Source organism: Equus asinus, chromosome 20 (genome assembly GCF_041296235.1).
Source record: "Equus asinus isolate D_3611 breed Donkey chromosome 20, EquAss-T2T_v2, whole genome shotgun sequence".
NCBI classification, from domain to species: Eukaryota; Metazoa; Chordata; class Mammalia; order Perissodactyla; family Equidae; genus Equus; species Equus asinus.
Window position 1 is genome coordinate 78,152,770 of NC_091809.1, and position 14,937 is coordinate 78,167,706.

At 39.0% G+C, this 14,937-nt stretch overlaps 1 long non-coding RNA gene across 1 annotated transcript in view; it reads left to right on the forward strand.

The window, feature by feature from the left end:
• The window catches only part of LOC123279065 (uncharacterized), a 1,363,420-nt gene that overhangs the window by 1,156,036 nt on the left and 192,447 nt on the right, over positions 1 to 14,937 (forward strand). Inside the window, exon 6 of the long non-coding RNA XR_006516888.2 lies at positions 2,198 to 2,261. This is a non-coding gene — a long non-coding RNA (uncharacterized lncRNA). The remainder of the gene's footprint in view (positions 1 to 2,197; positions 2,262 to 14,937) is intronic.

The window sequence follows — 14,937 nt, forward strand, 5'->3', positions numbered from 1 at the left end:
TAATAATGAAGTGAATCCTATTAGTGATGGAAAGGCAATTAAGAAAAACATCAATGAAGCTCCAGATCTGAGCATTCAGCTGAAAGATTGGGATTTTGGAGGAAAAAAGGTTAAGCACTGGGAGGCTGTTTATAATGACTTTAATTAGGTCGAAAATGAATTCTTTTGCTCTTTTTTTCTTTCTTCATTTGCTTTTTAGGTAACAGCGCATCTGTAACAACACTGAGGTGCACTTGTCAATTGCAGGGATCATGTGTAGGAGGCATTTAATGAATGACAGTGATTTCATGGTTTAGTTATGCTTCCTACAAGAACATAAGTGTTCCAGCCATTTTGGTCAACAAACACCTCTAGATAGACCGTACAATTTGTTAATGAGAAGGACTTTTGTGCGACTTAACCTTATTATCAGGGCACTTACTCCCTAGCAAGTCTCAGACTGAAAATTCCCTGCAACCCCTAGAAAAATGTAACACGTCATGGATTTTGGCAAGTCAAATTATTGTTAAAGACTGTGATTTGAGAGACAAGAAAGCCCACGTTGCATGTTGACATTTAGGAACCTGGTAGAATGGAGGAAAGATATTGTATCAATTACCTTTAATCTTAAAATTCTGTCTTTGTTGATATCAACAGAGAGAAGCATCTATTATTATTGTTATAGCTATTATATCACGTGATAGCTGAAATTTACAAAGCAATGCATCTTATCTCATTCTATCTTTGAAAAAAGATTTCGATCGAGGTATTAATATCCCCAATGGATATATAGGGAAACTGAATCTACTGCAGGTGAAGTGATTTGCCCAAAGTCACAATAGCTAATAAATGGCAAAGTCAATACACAAACTGAATCCTTATAAGCCTATTGTCCCCGTTCCCTCTGCTGTACCATGGCTGACTCATAGCTAAGTAACAGCTGGATGCACCTTAGTGGTGACTCCATCCAGCAAGTGAGCAGATGTCTAGTTTAGCATGTTGCTTTCCTGATGCTGTTTAGTGTGTAGCTAGATACAGCCCAACTGGAGTCCAGTGAGCAGACCTTAAGGGGTATAATACAGAGGAAGAATGGGTCCTATTGCAGTATTTTAATGTCACTGTGGATCATAAAAGGATTTTATTATCACAATGATGGAAAAGCATCACTTATTTTTAGTTTTGAAAGTAACCTGGAGGTTGGACAACCTTCACCCAGTTGGTGGAGAAATTTCCATGGCAACTGATTATTAGGCAGAGATTGATTTCAGAGGCAGGCAGTCTACAGAGCGCTGATTTTCAGCCCTGACTGCACATTAGAATCATTGGGGTGCATTTAGAACATACTGAGGCCCAGGTTCCACCTGCGGAGGTTCTGATTTAATTAGTTTGGAATATAGTCACGGCCTCAAGGATTTTTAGGTTACTCAAGTGATTCTAATGTGCCACTTGGCTGAGAATTGTTGTTATAGAATGTGATTTTTAAAGATTGTATATAGTTTATGTGGTTTTGCTACCTGGGAGAATTTCACGGGGTTTCAGCTCCCTCCTCTTTCTTTCCTTCCCTCCTTCTTCCTTCCTTCCCTCCCTCATTCCTTTCTTCTATCCTTCTATTCTTCCTTTCTTCTTCCTTTCTTTCCTTTCTTTTGTGCACCCTTTTCCTCTCCTTTCCACAAATATTTACTGAGTGCTTATTTTGATACATTGCCCAGTGTCAACCCTACCACCAGCATTGTAGTTTAAATCTCATCATCTCCAGCCTGGAATATTTGCCAGCTTTCTAACTGGCCTCCCTGCCTCCATTTCTGCTCCCTACAACCCAGTGCCACACAGTTGTCAGCATGTTTCTTCAAAAGTGCTTCCCTGCTTAAAACTTCTCAGTAAATCTCTTTGGTAATCACACAGAAGATAAACGTGAGACTTCATAGCACGGAATACAAAGCTTCTGTAATCTGGCACCTCTTTGTCTGTTCACTTCATTTTAAGTCTCAAAATGAGGAAGAGACACAGAGATTGGGGCACAATAGGAACAAAGACAAAGCTGTCTTACTATCTAGGACAGTACAGGTACCATTCTGCCCAGCATTTCATGAAACACTGCACTGAGTTTTGAAACTGGTAGTGCTAAGAAATAAGCCAATGATTAAAAATGCTTAGGATGGGCCTGAAACTCAATCATTAGAGGCAAGTAAGTAACAGCCATTAATCATTCTCTTGGCAGAAGCTGCTTTTTCTGAAGGAGTGAAGAGGCGGTTGGAACACTTGATCTTTCCTTCCGGTAAAAGGTAGGAGCAATGTTGCAAGTGAGAATTCTTTGGCATCTGAATTTTTGGTTACTTTGTCTTCCTTTTAATTTATCTCTATACCTTTTTATTAGAAAATTTTAGAATAGGTTTCTCACAAAGCACTGAACTTTCATATTCTGTTGTATTCCAGTATTTTAAAAGAGAAGATGAAATCTCTCTCTCTGGGTAACAGCGCTGGTCGTTGAAAATTACGGTGTTTGAGCTGAATCTTGACTGCCTTAGAGGGAAATCCCTGATGTGCTCAGACTTGAGGGGAGGGTTCATTGCATGGCTTGTTGGGCAGAGGCTGAAGGACACCAGTCTGCATCCTAAGGGATTTGGTGACTTGTGTTTGGTCTGGACAAACTTTGACATCAAAGAGAATCTGATCTGAAGTGGAGCCGTTTTTTAAAAATTGCATTGCTCTAAATGGCAGCAGCTGATCTTCAGTTTGAAGTTAAGGACTGGAGACTGTGGGCTCCAGGGAAGGAGGCCAAGCCTGAGTAAAGGACTCTGATCCTAAAGAAAGGAATTAGAATAAAACTAGCAGAAGAAGGAAGAAGCTCAGTCATATGTGTGCTTTGAACAACAAGGCAGGAACTGGAAGAATGCTTAGAGGTCAGGTTCCCTAAACCCGTCCCCATCTCTGTATCAATCATAGGACGGAAAACTAATTCTAAATCCCATTATCTTGGGAGGCCTGAGGCTACTAACATACTCCATTTAGTGATTTGTAGCATGGGGCAAGTTAATTTTCTTTGCGTCCTGATGTCCTTTTCTATAAAACAGAGTGGGTGATCGCAGCACCTACCTCACAGACCTGGGTCCTGGGAAAATGAGGCCAGGCATTGCCATTGCTCCTTTCAGTGACCAACTGGCCACACTGAAAGCCTCGGATAAAATTGCTTCCATTTGTTGATGTATATTTTGATTGTAAAATATTTCTTAGAAATAATCCTACAGTATATCATACAGTATACAGAAACAATAAACAGTGTAAATTGAACATTTGTAACATCAGTTTTCTTTCTTTTTACACATTCCCTTTCTGAAATGCCAAATCCAGCATCTATCCTCAGTGATTTCTGTATATTTGTATGATTTTGTTTTCTAAGAGTTGCTTCTTATTTATGTTGTATGAGTGTCAAGTTTAGGTCTTACTTTTGGTTTTCTTTAGGTAGGTTTTGGACGTTTTTGCTGTCATCAGCAACTTGCATCCGGAAAAGAAATGCAGTCAAACGAGACTAGATTTGTCACAAATGCTATATAGATGGCATATGAAACTAATAGCTCCGTGTGTTTGGGAGTATTTGTGATAACTAACTACTCAGCCAACCTAAACAAATGTGCTCTGACCCTTAGAAAGCAGACAGGTACTGTCAAACCACCCTTGCAGGTGTAGAGTATGCTCCTAAAATTCACCCAGGCTGGAATTGCATTGCTTCTTGAGAAGACAGGAAAGCCTACAGCTGTCTAGACGATCCAGTGAGATGGTGCTGCACTGGCAGGTTCTAGCATCTTGAGAGGTGGTGGTGAATAGGAAATGAGAAAGAATATATGGGCACATTGCAGAGTGTATAGAATATACATGGAAGAATATATGGGCAAGTTACAGAGTGTGTAGAATACACATGTAAGTTTTGGGGTTGAGGATGGGAGAAAGTGAAGTTTCCCTAGGATGGGCATGAAAGAATCTCCAGAATAGCACGAGTAGTCAGAAACCAAAGCAGTGTTGTAGACTATTGCATTGATTTGCTTTATGGCACAATTTAATGCATATTTGTAAACCATGAAAGGTGGGTATAACATTCTTTGATTCATAATGAGGGAGCATTAGATGAGAAACACTGGATAAATTCCCTCCAGTGTCTGCCTGCAATCTTCTATTCTAGGCTTTAGGCATGAAGCCAAAAGAGTGGGCAAGGAACCCAAACTCAGAGATAGCACAAGCTGTCTTCATCTCACCCTGCTTTTAGGTCCATGGTTCTCACACTTTAGTGTGTCTCAGAATCACATGGAGGGCTTGATAAAACACAGGTGTGGATCTCCAACCCCAGAAGACACAATTGAGTAGATCTAGGGTGGGGCCTGAGGATTTGTATTTCTAACAGGATCCCAGAAGATGCTGATGCTGGGTCACTGATCTGGTATACACATTTTTTAATACTCTTTCTCCTGCCCTTTCTCTATCCAAAAAGGGTAGATATGGAGAAGGTTAAGAAAACTTTCCGCTAATCAACTTAATGTCCTGGCAGACTAATAACTCCATCCTTTCACTCATATACAAAGATCCGAATTCTACCTGAAACCCCCAAATTATTATAGATATGACAACCGAGGCTTGTAGAGATGAAGTGAATCATCCACATTCACACTAGATGGCAGAGGCAGGATTTAAACCCACATCTCTTGACACTAGATCCAGGACTATTTCTGAATCACTATTTATGATTGGGAGTACTGGGCTAAGAGACTCCTTATGAGCAAGATTGTAATGAAAACAGAAATTTACACTATAACTCCATTCTAGTATAAACAGTAGGAAATGAAATTAAGTTAGGGAAGCTTATGGCCCTTCCTGTCAGTGAGGACACTGACAAATCTATTTCAGAGGCACGTAATCCAATCCTGGACAGACTCATCTCTTCTTCTTGTCTTTATTTTACCTGGACCATCTGGCTGCATTCTGCTTTTCTAGGGACCTCTGTGTATTTTGAGTTGTTTTTCTTTATAAAAAAATAAAACAGAAGCAGATTTCATTGATGAGGGAAGATAACTTTGCAAAACCATTGAAATCAATCACATTCAGGTTTCCGTCTCTACAGCCGTCAGTCTACCGGTGACCATATAAAATACTAACTTTTCTTTTTCCATATACAACTGCTAAAATAAGCAAATGGCAAAAACCAAGAGAAATGGATGAAAGCAAGTATCTTTGTTATTGGCTCCCTTAAACTTCACCTTGGTACATGCTTCCCCACAGGCCCTCACTTCTCTAAGTTATTTTTTTTAATCAAGATATTTTTTGCAAGATAATTTAATCCTAAAGGGAATTTTAGTGCCAGATGTTCTAATAATAACATTTATTTTGCTTCTACCTTCTTGTACTTGGAACAGCAGTAAAGTGTAGTAAAAGGGACCCTAGAACTAAGACCTGAAGACTTTGGTGTTGAGTTGGGGTCTTTTGCTAAGCAGTTTCTGCTAATATGTCATCTCTTGGATTTTCAGTTTCTTCAAGTTACAGTAATTATGTTGACCTTGACCAAGCTTGGAAAGAAGACTTTGCACCCATACGAAATGATTTGTAAATTGTAAGTGTAAGCTATAAAATTGTAGGGCATTATTATTAGTTCTCAATAAAGGATGAATAAAATACTTTTCATCTCCTTCACTCGTCCTTGTCTCCCATTTAGACAACTTCGCTTATTGTCCTCTCTTTCAAAGGAATAAGAAAGTCATTGCTGGTGTATTCCCCAGGAGCGATTAAAATTTCCGAGCACCGGGAGCCACTTAACATATATGAACAGACATTGGCATAGAGTTTGGTGCAGACTTCCCCCAGCTGAGATCCAGCCAGAGGGTGATGACTCATTTTATTCTTCTGCAGAATTCTCATGGAGAAAAGCATTGTGTCTTTTCTGTGGACTTGAATTGAAGGAAAATGGGGTGGATTTTAGAAACTCTATAAGAGTATTGACTTGGTGCCGCATTACTTTAACGGGCCATAAGTTATCAAGGCAAGTGTAAACCTAGCGCAATAAGTCAGTTTCTCTATTACTGCCATGCAACCCACCCAGGAAAGGGATGGAAGCTCTATGTCCGTTAGTGATTTGAGTTATTGCAGCAACTCTGCAATTTACATAGTATTATTTTTATATCACCAATGCAAAAACTAGATTTTGGTAAGACTCAATAGTCTTCTCCCAGTCACATATGCAGTGAATAGCCAAGCCAGGCTTTGCCCACACCTTTGGGGCTCCACTGGGTGGAAGGCTGTGTAGCAGAATGATTTGGAGTACATAATGTGAGAGCAAATTGTGTGGGTTCAGTCCCCACTTTGTAACTTAAAAGCAGTGTGCTTCAGTGTGTTATTTGATTTATCCTTGCCTCAGTTTCCTTTGTTATAAAAAGGGATGGTAATATTTCATAGGGGTAAGAGAAAGACTAAATGAGTTGAAACCTGCAAAATGCCCTGTACATATAAAACCCTGATTCTAACTAGCTATTATTTAGCGTATATAGTAGTTTTGTCCTCTAAATCTGAGTTCCTATGAAGTTAGCTATTTATTCAAGAAAGCTTTACAGAGCATCTTCTGGTTGCTAGGTGCCGTGCTGGGAACTAGAGCTCCTCCTTCTTAGATGGTGATGTGATGATGACTAGCTGATGTGATTTCACCTTCTGTTAGTTCAGAGTTTTGTGAGGGGTCAGATTCTATTACCTTAAGTTAAATTCTCCAACTAGAGGCCTGATCCTGGAGCAGTGAGGAGAAGGAGGAAGAGATTAAATAGACTTGGAGGGAATTTGGTGAATCCCAACAAAATTGATACCTTTTAAGTTGGAACTTGAAGCATTCATTCAGTGCAAGCTAAAGGTTGAGAATGGCTATCACAGCAAGACTAACCACATCAACGAAACCATAAAGGCACACATCTACATGACGTGTTTAGAGAATTTACAAAAGAAGAAAAGCAATGAACACAAGGAGAAATCAGAGATGAAGGTAGAAATATTAGTGAAGGCACATTGCAAGTCATGCTGAGGAATTTGGAATGAATCCTAAGTGCCACAGGAAAATTTTGAATTGCTTTAAGCAGAGGAGTACCCCCATCAGATTTCCTTATTCCTTTTTAATTTTTCTTGCTCTTTCACTCTCTACCATACCTCTTTCCCCACTTTCCTTTACAAGCAAGACTTACAGCAGCAGATTCATTTCTTAGACACTGACACTGATAACAATACAAAGAATGGATGTTGTGAAAGTGTCAATGGGCAGTTGAAGGTGGAGAAACCACATAGGAGACTCTTAGCACGTGAGAAATTGAGTCAATAAATATTTATCAAGTGTTACTATGCACGAGGTATTATTCTAGAAGATGGGAAAATACTAGTTTAACAAAAACTCCTGCCCCTCATGATCCTTACATTCTAATGTAAGGAGACAGAAAATAAATCAATAAGTCTCAAACAATGTGCATGTGTGTATATATATATACACATATACATATATATATATAAAGTGTCAGATGATGACATACTATAGATAAAAATACATCAGGGAGAGGGGAGGAATAGGGTTGCAATGTTCAATGGTGAGACTGGGGAGAAGTAGTCCAGGTAGGTCTCACTAAGAAGGTGCAGGTGTGGTTTCAGCAAAGAGCTGGGGACGTGAGGACTGAGTCATGCTGATATTTGGGAGAATAACCTTCCAGGCAAGGGGAGCTGCAAGTCCTTGAAGTGGGAACGTGGACTACAAGGAGAACAGGGTAACTGAAGTGTAATCAGCAAAGGGGAGAATAGTAGAAAGTCTAAGAAGTAAATGGCTGTGGAATGGATGGGATCAGATTGTGTAGAACCCTATAAACTGCCGTGAGGACTTTGGTTTTTGCTTTAAATGGGAGTGGGAGGTTATTGAAGGATGGCTCATGAGAATTAAAAAAAATTCCCATATGCATAGGAAAAGACTGATTATTTTGTAAACACCGTAGTCACCAGAAACAGCTTGAAACCTCCTTACTCAATAAATGGTAGTTCTGTAGTCTTGGAATTACCAGAACCAGTTTTAAATCTGTTTAACCAATCAAAGACAATGCACCTCGGTGAAGATTCTTTGCAGGTCCTTGACTTCTGAAAGCTAACCAACTGGGAAAGGACCGAGTCTAATGAAGACACTGCCGAGTGCCAGCAAACCAACAACCTCACCCAGGCAGGGGTACTTCCCCAGCTGATGTCAACCCTTTCAGGCTTCTGGAAAGTCAGCCAGCCTTCAAAATCCATACTTCTCCCAGTCTGCTCGGAAAGACTGTGCCTGCCCAGAAAACTCTGTCTTACTTAAATAAGCAATAAATTTAGCTTTGTGACATTGCTTGTTAGTTAATTTGTTTGTTTCAGAGATTAAATGGTGATCTTGTTTTTGAAATTCATGGGGCCAGGAATGTTATAGATCTCACATGCAGACACTCTCCATTATGTACCTCCAGCCATACAGGAGTAAGCAGTATTCAAAGCTTGAGAAAATCATGTCAGTGTGGGAGCTGTGGCTAGGGTCAAGAAGTGCAACTAGAGAAGTGGTATTTGAAATGAGTTTATAAAATATTTAGATGGTAGAGTCAGCAGAATTTTAAAATTAATTGTGTGAAGACTGGAAAGAAAATGAAAAATAAATAACTCCAAGGTTTTCATATTGTTACAAATGAATAGGTAGATAGAGTGTCAATAACTGAAATAAGGAGCAAAGGAAAAGAAGCAAGTTTGAAATGTTGAAGATACTCTTTTGGACATATTGCATTTAATGTACATTCAGGATATCTAATAAACTCGTGGAAATATGGTGTAAATCATTTCGCTTCAGACAAACTTGAACATCTAGGTCAGTGTTTTGTACATTTCCAAGTCACTGAACAAACATTTGCAATAATGAGTGGCAGAATGAGTTAAGACTTGAAGGGATAAATGTCTGAATAAATGAATGATTGAGTGTTTCAAAGAATGTGTGAATAAGCAAATAAACATTTGAAAGAATTAATGGGCATGCAATTGCTATTTCCACTAAAATTCCTAAAGCAGATTTGAGAGTTGGTTTGTATGTTTGCAAAAACCCATGTATCAGCAGAGCAGCCTCAGCCTAACCAGAAATGATAAAAGCTATAAACACAGTTGTTTGTTAGACTTAAGGGACCTTCGTTGAACATGCCTTCACATACTAATCAGCAGCAATTCTATAGCATGTCAGTCAGAATAGACTTGGACAGAGGACTACAGAATGATCCAGAACAGTTTTCAGCTCCATCCATCAAAACCAGCAAAGAAAATATCAAAAATGAACCAGGATATTCAAGGCTGGCCTGTGCAGTTTTCCGAAGGCTTCTCTTGTGAAGCAGCCCCTCCCACTGTCTTCCCCTTCCGTGAGCCAATAAATGTGTACATAGACCTAACTATTCTCAATTAGGGGTCAGCGGACTGCAGTTTTTGCTAAGCTCTGACATTTTCATGAGCAAATCAAATAACCTCTATAGTCCTCAGAGTTCTCATCTTTAAGAAAACGCAGGTTAAGTTGTTATGTTGTAATCAACCCAGGGTTTTGCAAAAACCTTAAAGGGATATTTGCTCATTCCTTCTTTAAGTTATTCATTCAGTAAGTTTGTACTGAGGTTCTGGGTATAGGAAATACAGAGATAAACAAAACCAAGCATGGTTCTTGCCCTCGCATGGCTTACAGTTTCATGATGGGTCCAAGCTATTTGGCAGTATTTAAAATAACTAAATGAACACTGCACATTTATCTATGACATTCTCATTGACGACTCATTTGCTTTATTGATTTTTGGCTAAAATTTTATTCACTCAGTAAATTTTACTCAGTTGATCTCATGGTATCTGTAAAAACTCGGGTTGCCTGCATGTATGCGTGTGTTGGGGTGAGGGGATAGCAAAAGTGTCCGTCGTCTACATGGTATTTGGAACCCCTGGATTATAAACATAGTTGCTAAGGCCGTGAAGTATGCCTAGTGTTTAGGGGCTTGGACTCTAGTATCAGGATAGCATGCATTTGAAGCCTGGCTCCTCTGCTTACTAGTTATTTGGCTCTAAGAAATTATTTTGTCCTCAGCAAATAAATAAACTAATATTTATGTGCCATTTGGTGGGAACATCGTACGCAAGACTTTTTTCGTTCGTTCTCTCAACTCTGAGAGTAGGCATTATTATTCCTTTGGGCAAGTGAGGAAACTGAGATTCAGAGAGTGAATACAAAAGACCCAGAGCTTATAACTGGTAGACGTAGGATGCAGACACAGGGTTTTGACTTCAATCCAGCTTTCGACTTATTATCACACCATCTTTATAACGTTGAGAATCTTCTCTTTCTTGTAGCCCCTGCACGCCCAGCACAGTGCCAAGCACTAGGTGGCGCCAGTCCCCCCGATACTGATGAGGAGAAATCTGACCCTCGCTCTGGCTCTGTGCACACATTTTACCTATCTCAGGCGTACTTCTGCAACACTAATTAATCTTTCCCTTCTCTGAATTCCGAAAGCGCCAAAGCTTCTCCTTATTGTGAGCAGATATCTTGGAAACCTCATTTTCAACGTGTTCTCCAATAATAGCAGCAATTATTCTTAATCATTATTTATACTAATTTGATGCTTCAGTGAGATTATGTATTATGCTTGTCTTTCGTAATTTTTTCCTTTTTTTTGAAACTGTAAGTGAGAATCAATGTAAGGGATTGATGTCAAGCTTTAGGTAGCTATTAACATGACTAGGGTTATCTAACCTTATTAGTTGATTGTAGTTTCTCTTCTGTATCTTCCAGCAAACCCTCAAATTGATTTTAAAATGCTGCTATTGACCTAAAGATTCTTAACAACAGGAGGTTTAAATGCCTTTCATTGTTATGCTTCCTGCCTATAATACCAATTACTGTTCAAAATTTGTAGCAGGGAACCCAATTCCATTGTAGATTTCAGTACAGAGTCAAGGGCTCAGTGTCTCTTAGAGACGTAGATTGGGAAGATGAGCCACCTGTCATTCAATTCCAACTCTCACACTCAGAATAAATCTTCTGGCCCACGGTCTTGCGAGAGAGCCACCCAGTTTCTGCTTTAATGATGTCTAGGAGCTGGTGATTCAAAGAGGAGCAGCACAGAACTTGGCCTGAGGGCTTAAAGGACCTGAGTTCAAGCCCTTGCACTGCCACCAACAATTTTGTGACTTTGGGTCTAATGCTGAATCTATAAGAGCCTCAGTCTCTCCATCTGCAAAATCAGGATGTTAGACTCCATCTCAGGAAAAGTAGTATCTATCTCAAGTAAGAGTCAATGGTTGAAAAGGGTCAAAGTTAAATACATAATTCACAATTATGTGTAGGATTGTGTGCTTGTGTTTGTGTGCATGGTTTGTGAAGGTACATCTCAAGGACCCTGAGCTTATGCTTCAGCTTTATGGGATATTTTCCTCAGGACCTCTAATAAGTCATAGATCTTCCATCTTCAGGCCTTCAAACCATGCCTGACTTACAGCAGGTGCCAAATATAGGAACTGAGGGTCCTCTTCCCTCCCCCTCTTCTTCCCTCTTCTTTCTTTAATTTCATATTAGAAGTATTCACTTGGAGTAACTAGAACCCTTTGATTGACAGAGAAATAAACCCAACTCAATCCAACCTGAACAAAGAAGGGAATTGTTAGAACAGTGCGGATTCTCACAGAGTAACTGCACGCAGGACCTGGAGCAGGGGCTCAGTCAGCATCACCATTTTCTCATTGCAGTTGTTTTTTGTTTTTTTTTTTGATAATTAGTTCAAGTACTTCCTTATGCTGCAGATTTACTTTCTTTATGTTAGAACATGTATGTTCCTAAGCTTTACACTTTCAAGCTGAATCACCAAGGCCATTCTGCTTCCATTTAGAATTTCAGTTAAAGGCACTGATTGTCCCAAAGAGGATCAGGTACCCAACCAGCCACAGCATCGAATGATGGCTGCTCCTGTGGTCACCATGTTTGTGCAGGGGCCCGAGTGGGACAGTTTTTTGAAGAAAGGTGACAGGCAAAACACCCTAGAGAGGGGCGTTATATAACTAAATGGTTATAAAAGTTTTTATGCTGCATTTCCATTTACCTTCCTTTAAAAACCTTCTCTTTCGCCATCTGATTTTGGTTTTTTTTAATTATGTTACACACGATATGTCTAATCCCTCTTCAACATGATGAGCCTCTTAAATCTATTTCTTTTTAGACTCTGATATTTTCCAGGCACAAATACTGCATGCACTGTAATCATGCTACAGTTTGAAGTTATTAGGTGCTGAACTTCCATATTGGCCTTTTAAAAGATGATTTTGGCGTGGGGCCCTCCTCCTGCATTTGCTGTTCTCTGCTCAAGGGCCCTCGCTACAGAGTGTCTGGAGCCCCACACTGCTTGGAGTTCCTCAGGCAGACCTGTCGGCCTGCCCACTTTCAAATATCTGCTAAGTCATCCTGGGAGATTCTATTTTACCCTCATATTTTGGTGTGGTCATGGAAAGGGTCAGAAGGTGTGGCTCACAAATAGCTGTGTGACTCTGTGCAAGTTAAGTAACTTCTCTGTGGCTAGTTTTCTTATCTTCAAAATGAAAGGGGAGCAGGAGTAGACATACACTTCACTTGTCCCATTTTTGCCAGACATGTTAAGTGCTAACCTCACTCTACTCCTTCAACATAGATACTATGTGTTATCAAAATTACTGAACTCTAGAAATGAGGGAATGATCATCTACAGAGTAGAAAGAATTCCAGACTTCAATCCATAGGTCTGGATTCAAATTCCGGTTCTGCTTATTAGTGTAAACTGGAAGAATTACTTTATCTCTCTGATTTAAATTTCTTTTCTGTAAAATCAATATCAGCATACCTTCCTTTGGAGGTTTGTGAGATTAAAAGATAACATGTTAAACACCTGACACAGTGTCTGTCATATAGCGGATGCTTAACAAATAGCTGTAATGTTAGTATGTGTGTGTGTGTGTGTGTGTGTGTGTGTGTGTATGTGTGTTTATTTATTAATTCAAAAGACTAACAGGTATTAAGGAAATAAACCTGGCTCCTATTGACCCTGGAACAGCCCTACAGAGTTGCCTAAGTAAGAAGGATTCAACTGCAAACCAACACATATAATAATTCATAATATTTGACTTTGTAACTTCTCTTATGTAGCTCTTATTTGGAATGAATATTGTTTTTCTCTCTCCATAAATGCATAATATATATGACATGTCTGTCCAGATCAGCAGTAACACAGTCTATCACTATATATGAGTTTCAGATTTAGAATATGAGTGCCATTTTTAGGGAGTTCCTCATGCATCCATTTACGGGGAATCGTCATTTTTGAGGAACCAACAGTGAACTTTGGGTATATCTTATAGCTATCCTATAAGCCATACCAAAACAAAAGTATGCCCTAAATCTGGTGAAAATTTATCTAGGCATGTTCTCCTGATGCAATGACAGATGGCTATTTTTCTCAATTTATATAGACTTATATAATGCATTTAATTATTAACTAATTTAATAATTAATTTAATTTTCAAATGCTGAAGTAAAAATTGGAAAAATGATTAAATATTTCAAATTATTCAATTGAATAATATTAATTGAGCAGTGAATAATTATAATATGTCATGAACCCTTCCATGATACCCTACATATATTTTGTCTTTAATCACCACAATAGGATCTATACTATAGATGGTGGTTCTACTGATAAAGAAAGATTAGAAAGATTACGTTTAGAATGTTCAGAAAGATTAAGGAACTTGCCCAAGGTTAGAAAGATAGTAAGTGGCAGAACCACTTTCTCTGCTCTGTCTGGATCCAGAGGTCTTAACTGCCAAGTGAAACAATGCCCCCCTTCTATTGCAATAATGCTGTGATGAATTACATTAGGTCCTGAGGCTACAAAAGCTATAAAAATGAGAATTCTTGTCCCCAAGGACCTTAGGATCTAGAACTGTGATGTCCAATATGGCAGCAAATTGAGCAATTGAAATGTTGCTAGTGCAAATTGAGATGTGTTGTGTGCAAAATACACACAAATTTCAAAGACTTTTTCAAAAAAAAATGAATGTAATATATCTCATTAATAATACACTGATTACATATTGAAATGGTAACATGGTAAACAAGATACATTACCAAAATTAATACCATCGGTTTCTTTTTCCTTTCTTAATGTGGCTATTGAAAATTTTGCATTGCATATGTGCCCTGTATTATCTCTGTATTTGACAGGGCTGGTCGAGGAGACAAAGTAAGCAGGAAATTTTAATGCAGTTTGATTAGTGTTTCTAAAGACATGAACACATGGGAAAGGCCTGAAAAATCATGAGTTTCCCAAGGGATGTGTGAGCTACAGATAAATAGTTATTACAGAGAAAAAAAGAAGCAAAGGGTATTTCAGGAAGAGAAAATAAAATGTTTCACTTCAGAAGTGAGAAATAGCTCAGCAGATTTAGGGAACATCGAGACATTCAGTAAAGTGCAAAGAGTAGGAAGATAGAAGTGACAAATGCCTCTAGGATTATGAAAAGCTGGGAGTTACTCAGTGCTGGGGATCTTGAATATACAAATTCCACAGGTACCTGGATGAGGAGGCTTTATCCATCAAGCAAATACTGGCCCTTGGGCCACAGCCAACCCTGACCTCAGTTAAGAACATTAAGCAAAGCTGCTAGTGGTGTTATTGATTGGAATTTTTGAGTTGTGTAAATCATAGACTCTTTCATTGTTTGTCAAAGTCATTTCTTGGGTCTAGTTTTCTTAAAATTGTCTACAAATGGCCCAAGCAAAAGTACCTTCTTAATTCAGGATCCCACCCAAAAAGACTTATTAAAATTGAGACGTATATAAATGTTGGAGTGGGTATTGTATATAATTCTGGATGCTTCTCTCATCTTCCATTTGCGCGCTCTGGTTCCAAGTTG